This window comes from Sapajus apella, unplaced genomic scaffold (genome assembly GCF_009761245.1).
Source record: "Sapajus apella isolate SASKATOON/1434 unplaced genomic scaffold, GSC_monkey_1.0 scaffold24, whole genome shotgun sequence".
NCBI classification, from domain to species: Eukaryota; Metazoa; Chordata; class Mammalia; order Primates; family Cebidae; genus Sapajus; species Sapajus apella.
This window is the reverse complement of record NW_022436964.1, coordinates 8,157,145-8,164,004: the sequence shown is the minus strand read 5'-3', so window position 1 is coordinate 8,164,004 and position 6,860 is coordinate 8,157,145. Positions and strand designations below refer to the sequence as shown.

General features: G+C 41.2%; 1 long non-coding RNA gene and 1 other non-coding gene across 2 annotated transcripts in view; both read left to right on the top strand.

Annotated features, from left to right (window-relative positions):
• The first annotated feature begins 2,872 nt into the window (after window positions 1-2,872).
• LOC116559783 overlaps window positions 2,873-6,860 on the top strand; it is a 21,676-nt gene continuing 17,688 nt past the window's right edge. Inside the window, exon 1 of the long non-coding RNA XR_004272618.1 lies at window positions 2,873-2,930. This is a non-coding gene — a long non-coding RNA (uncharacterized LOC116559783). The remainder of the gene's footprint in view (window positions 2,931-6,860) is intronic.
• LOC116559921 lies at window positions 3,675-3,813 on the top strand. Its single transcript, XR_004272691.1, has one exon. It is a non-coding gene; the product is annotated as a U4 spliceosomal RNA (small nuclear RNA).

Below are 6,860 nucleotides of genomic sequence, written 5' to 3'. Positions count from 1 at the left end.
TAAAGAGCGAGAGATGCAGACATTCAGGGGACCCCCAATCACCTGTCTTTCACAGGTACCATCTCAACACAGGTTATGTCCCTATACCTCCCCAAATCCACCTCCTCTCAAAGTCTAAACTTCCAGCAGTGGGGAAATGCCGTCTCTCCTAAATTCGTGGTTCCATCCTCCCAATGTATAAGCAAACTGTCTGAGGTCAGAGTTCTAAGTGAAAACAGTAGCCCAAGAATTCGGGGTTACTTATGTACACAAACAAACAAAAACGCAAAATAAATGTAACAGCAGGCAAGTATGAGGAACAGTGTACAACGGGTATATTCCAGTGGTAAGAAAACCTAGTCATACATATGTCATTTATTTTTGTATCTAAAATACACTTTTCCATACAGTAATTTATTTGAACTCAAAGACTCTGGGATGTACAGAAATAGGTGAGATATTATTATCATTTTCAACATGAGAAAACAGAATCTTAGAAAGGTCAAATAGCTTTCTCAAAAGCCTCTCAAATAGTACAATGGAACCCCAGTGTAAAACCAGATCTTCCGTCCAAATCCAGTTTGTCTTCTACTACATTATCTACTGGTGGGATTAACCTAACGTTCAGCTCATTGTGGGGCAGCCTTAAGTAAAAAAACATTATAAATCTCCCTCTTGGTCAGGCGCAGTGGCTCACGCTTAGAATCCCAGAACTTTAGGAGGCTGAGACGGGCAGACCACTTGAGGCCAGGAGTTCGAGACCAGCCTGGTCAACATGGTGAAACCCCATCGCTACTAAAAATACAAAAACTTAGCTGGGCGTGGTGTCAGGTGCCTATGACCCCAGCTACTCAGGAAGCTGAGGCAGGAGAATTGCTTGAACCCAGAAGGCGGAGATTGCAGTAAGCTGAGATTGCGTCATTGCACTCTAGTCTAGACAACAAGAGCAAAACTGAGTCTCAAACCAACAAACAAAACACCTGCGTCTTTTTCAGTATCAGAGCGTACTATGTGAGTTAAGCCTTCCTTAACTTACCAAACTGAATGACTTCTTTAGATCTTGTTACTTCTCCCACTGGGAAGCGGAGTCATTTCCTTCCCTTGGAATCTTAGCAGGTTTTGGTGACTTGCCTCACCAATATAACATTGCAGTAGTGACATTCTGTGATTTATGAGGCTAGGTCCTAAGAAGCCTGTCAGCTTCTGTCCAGACCTCCTAAGAACTCACTCTTAGAAGCCTGCTGCTATGCTATGATGAAGCCCAGGCCGCCCACAGAAAGAGCCATGAGGAGAGGAAACGAGGCCCCAGGAGACAGCCCTGGCTGAGCTCCAGGCCAAAAGCCATGTGGGGAACCATCTTAGAAGTGGATCACCCAGTCAGTATCAGGACACATGAGCTGTGTCCACCCAGCCTGCCTGACTTGCAGATCCATAGACCAAATAAACGACTGCTATTATTTCAAGCCATCAGGTTTTAAGATGGTTGGTCCCACAGCAAATAACTGCAGTCTACCTTTCCAAAACCTTCGTGGCTGAATACAATACCCAAACAAAAGTAGCGACATATATCAAACTGGCTATTCATTATGAATATTGCATGTTTATTTCACTTACATAGTGTAGTTTATATTTTTAAAAGTAAATGAAGAGTTCCCTCTAATTTAAAAAGCAAAAAAAAAAAAAAAAGGCAATTAGACAAATTGCTTTAAAATGCCTTCAACCCTAGATAATAAAAATCTTATTATAAATATATTAGCATTTGGTTCGAAACTCTGTGAAAAGAATTAGGCCCTCCAGCTTCTACAGTTCTGTGAAGGCCTTCTAAATATAGGAAAGTAAAACTGAAATTTGTGTCAGTTTGTTAATGGCATCACTTAAAACTATAACAGTTAATTAACTAATTAACAACTTAATTAACTCAGCAGTTAATTTACTTACTTGAGTTCACTTAAATTTCCTAGATGTGATTTAACAAACTTTCAGTGTAATTTCTGACTAAATATGTAAATTGTATGATATATATCTCTTCGATTTTGAATTTTTTTAAAAAATAATATCGTTTAAGGAGGAACAATAAGCCTAGCAGTGAGTTTTCATTTTTTTCTTCAATAGGGAAACTCTCTGAACTTCTGGCATGTAGCAAGTTTCCCATCAACCTTGCAAGGGTATTTTTTGTATTTGTTTTTGAGATAGGACTCACTGTGTCATCTAGACTGGAATGCAAGGGTGTGATCTAGACTCGCTGCAACTTCTGCCTCCCGGGCTCAGGTGATCTTCCTACCTCAGCCTCCTGAGTAGCTGGGGCTACAGGTGTGTGCCACCACACCCAGGTAATTTTTGTATTTTTAGTAGAGATGGGGTTTCTTGTTGGCCAGGGTAGTGTCGAACTCCTGAGCTCAAGTGATCTGTCCACCCTGGCCCCCAGAGTGCTGGGGTTATAGACATGAGCTGCACCCCCCAGCCCCACTCAGCCTTTTTACTTTCAAAAAGAAAATCATATTTGGATTTTTCAGTTTGTTTAAATGAATCCAAATAAGATTCGCAAATCAGCAAACTAATGTGAGCAAATTTCATGATAGTGTATTAATAATTGATTGTCCTATATTCTTAAAAAAATGGATGCTGAAACAAACAATAATTGAAAAAAATACTGTTATAAAACATTTCTCTGGCCCATGGATTTACTTCTTTAACGAACATGTTTATATAGCAGCAGGTAATGTCAGGTTACTCAGTATGTGGCCCATCAACCTGTGCTCATCCATGAGCTGTTTTTACCAGTAGGAAATGAGAAGAGTACAGGAACTAAGTGTTTAGACATATTTGCAGGACTTTGAGAGAATAAATGTATGTCTATTGACTATCATAAAGAGAGATTTGGAGGCCAAGCACAGCGGTTCATGCCTATAATCCCAGCACTTTGGGAGGCGGAGGCGGGCGGATCACCTGAGGTCAGGAGTTCAAGACTAGCCTGGCCGACATGGAGAAACCCATCTCTACTAAAAATTCAAAAATTAGTTGGGTGTAGTGGTGCACACCTGTAATCCCAGCTACTGGGGAGACTGAGGCAGAAAAATCACTTGAACCTGGGAGGCGGAGGTTGCAGTGAGCCAAGGTCATGCCATTGCATTCCAGTGTGGGCAAGAAGAGCAAAATTCCATCTCAAAAAAGAAAAAGAAAAAAAAAAGAGAGACATTTGGGCTTGTATTTTAGCTTGTATTTTTATTTCATTTTTCTAATCACTCGTTTTTATTTATTTATTTTTGAGACAGAGACTTGCTCTGTCACCCAGGCTGGAGTGCAGTGGTGTGATCTTGGCTCACTGCAACCTCCACCTCCCAGGTTCAAGCGATTGTCCTGCCTAAGCCTCCCAAGTACTTGGGACGACACGTGTGGCCCCCCCCACCCCGCCTATTTTTTTTTTTTTTTTTTTTGTATTTTAGTGGAGATGTGCTTTCACCATGTTGGCCAGGATGGTCTCGATTTCCTGACCTCATGATCTGCCCGCCTCAGCCTCCCAAAGTGCTGGGATTACAGGTGTGAGCCACCGCGCCTGGCCTTTTATTGTGTTTTACAAACATTCTCATCTGCAACAGATTGCTTTTTTTAAAAAAGCTGGTTCTTTTTCAAAAATAGTTTGGGAAGCACTGATTTTACTGCGGCAAACAAACATTGGATAAAAAATGATCCCTGCTAGCTTTGTGCAGTGGCAGTATTGTAGCCAATGAGGTTTATCCGAGGCATGATTATTGCTAATTGAAAACTTCCCAATACCACGCCATGACGACTTGAAATACAGTCAGCATTGGCAATTTTTGGCAGTCTCTATGGGGACTGAACTATCTCATTTTTTAAAAATCCCTGCTTTCATAAAACTTGCATATTAATAAGAAGGGCAGGTTGTGATTGTTGCATAACTGAAGTGTAAACAACATGTTCTAGACACTTAGAGGAGAAAGATGATTCCACAAGGGGAGATAACAGAAGGCTTTGCGGAGGAAGCGATTGTTGAATGAGTTCTTATTTGATGAACGGGTAGAGTTTGGGGAGGTAAAAATAGAAGAGGATACACATTTCAGACAGAGTGAACAATGGGAGGGAAGTCAGGGGAAGAAAATGCAGCTATGTATTGGGAAGAGCATGCAACCGACCTCATTTGGTAAGAGCAGAGGGAATGTGATAAATCTAGAAGGGTAGACCCAATTGTAGAAGGCCTTTTGAATGTGAAGCTAAGAGGCTTGCACTTGCCTGAGGTCATCTCCACACTGCCGCTGAAAATTTCTGAGCAGAGAAATGGTGTTCATAAAGTTGTGGTTATGATAGATGAATTTGAGGGGAGAAAAACTGGAGAACTAGATGAGGAAGAATACCCCAGATTCTTCAGGTACAACGAGATCGATTCAAGTCATCTTAAGAGCCTGCCAATTGAGATTTTAAAAGGTATACTTTTAACTCTTCCAAAGTAGTGATCAGTAAGTGAAAATACAGCAGCGGTCTACCCCAGAAAGCTCCTGAGTAAGTGACGAGTTTCTTTTCATGTATGTATATAAATGCATAGATACATATATACATTTATAATGCATTAGCTGTGTGCATTTTAGGTCCAGTATCTCATGTAATCATCAAAACCACTCTATTTCAGGTTCTATTAATCCCCATTTTACATATGAGAAATTTGAGGCTATAAAAGTTAGGTCCCATACTCAAGGTCACCCACTAAATAATAACCTAGAGCCAGGCACGGTGGCTCATGCCTGTAATCCCAGCACTTTGGGAGGCCAAGGTGGTTGGATCACCTGAGGTCAGGAGTTCAAGACCAGCCTGACCAACATGGTGAAACCCTGTCTCTACTAAAAATACAAAAAATTAGCCAGGCCTGGTGGCGGGCATCTATAATCCCAGCTACTCAGGACACTGGGGCAGGAGAATCTCTTGAACCTGAGAGGCAGAAGTTACAGTGAGCCAAGATTGTGCCATTGCACTCCAGCCTGGGCAACAAGAGCTACACTCTATCTCAACAACAACAACAAAGCACCTAAACTTAACCAAGTCTGTCTGATGTCAAAGTCCATTTTGGCATTATTGGATGCCAACCAAAATGTAAACACTCAAACATGTTAGGCTTTCCCTGTATAAAGGAAGATTTAGGAGAAGACAATTAAAATCCATACCAGCTGCTGGGCATGGTGGCTCATGCCTGTAATCCTAGCACTTAGGCTAAGGGGTGGGGGGCAGATCAGCTGAGGTCAGGAGTTCGAGACCAGCCTGGCCAACATGGTGAAACCCCATCGCTACTAAAAATACAAAAATTAGCCAGGCATGGTGGCAGGTGCTTGTAATCCCAGCTACTCAGGAGGCTGAGGCAGGAGAATCACTTCAACCCAGGAGGCAGAGGTTGCAGTAAGCCAAGATCGCCACATTCCACTCCAGCCTGGCGAACAAAAGCGAGACTGAGTCTTAAAAAGGGGGGAAAAATCCATACCAGCTATCATCTACTTGAACATTATGAAGCCTATTCTTTGGGAATGTCTGGGATTTTATCTGTGTTTCCATCTGAAAGGTAAGGCTACAATGAACAACAAGAAGTTGATTTTTCTTTAGTAAGAGCTGAGAATATTTTTATATCTATAAACTCTTAAATATTCTTGCTTTGCAAAAGGACCAGCACAAGTTGTATTAAAAAAAAAAAAATCTTGGCTGAGTGCAATGGTTTGCGCCTGTAATCCCAACAATTTGGGAGGCCAAGGTGGGTGGATCACAAGGTCAGGGGTTCAAGATCAGCCTAGCCAACATGGTGAAACTCCGTCTCTACTAAAAATACAAAAAATTAGCCCGGCATGGTGGTGATCGCCTATAATTCCAGCTACTTGGGAAGCTGAGGCGGGAGAATCTCTTGAACCCGGGAGGTGGAGTTTGCAGTGAGCCAAGATCACACCACTGCATTCCAGCCCGGGCGACAAAGCAAGATTCTGTCTCAAAAACAAACAAACAAACAAACAAACTTATCACTATAACAAAGCAAATACATGACTGCCTACCCAGAATGAGTTACAATGGCAACTCTGCATTTGAATAAATGCTGGCAATAAAAGGTGAAAAACAAATACCATACAGTTTATTTGCCTAGTTGGAAAGGAGACGCTAATGGAACAGAAACTACAATATGGCACTGATCATCAGCACCATTATTCTCTAAAAATGTGAGCAATTTCAAAGATACTATTTTTGTCTTGAAAATATTCTAATTGTCTTTCATACTATAAATACAATTATATATCTGTTGTTTGAGAATTTTGAAAAAGAAACTTTAATTAAAACGATATACATGATTGAAATAGAAATTGTAACAGAGGTACTTCTCTTTGAACACCTAACTTGGGAACTTGCTGACAGATGTATCCTCCAATGCTAGCTGCTGAGAAGCTCCAAGGAAGCGCAGCATTTATTCCCTCATGACTGTTTCCTAAGCCTAAATAGAAATATCTAATTATGTTGCAGTGTCCTTCATCTACTCTCCTTGCCAATCTCTTTGACATACAATCCCAGCCTCAATGTTCTAACTAGTGTTCAGATTCCCAGGCTAGCTCACAAGAGTAGCCAGATTCAAATTGTAGTAGAAATAATACACAAGAAAAAACAGTATAGGAAAAAAGATAGGAGACAGGACAATGTATGTTCTGGTTATATACTACTGTGTAATAAATCATACCTAAACATAATGCCTGAACAGCAATGGTCTGTTAGCCCATGCGTTTCTACAGATTGACTGAGCTCAGCAGGGGGGTTATTGATTAGGGTCTCTCATGCAGTTACAGTCAGGTGGGACTGGGGCTGAAATTATCTGAACTTTAACTGGACTAGACATCCAGGACAGTTCCTTC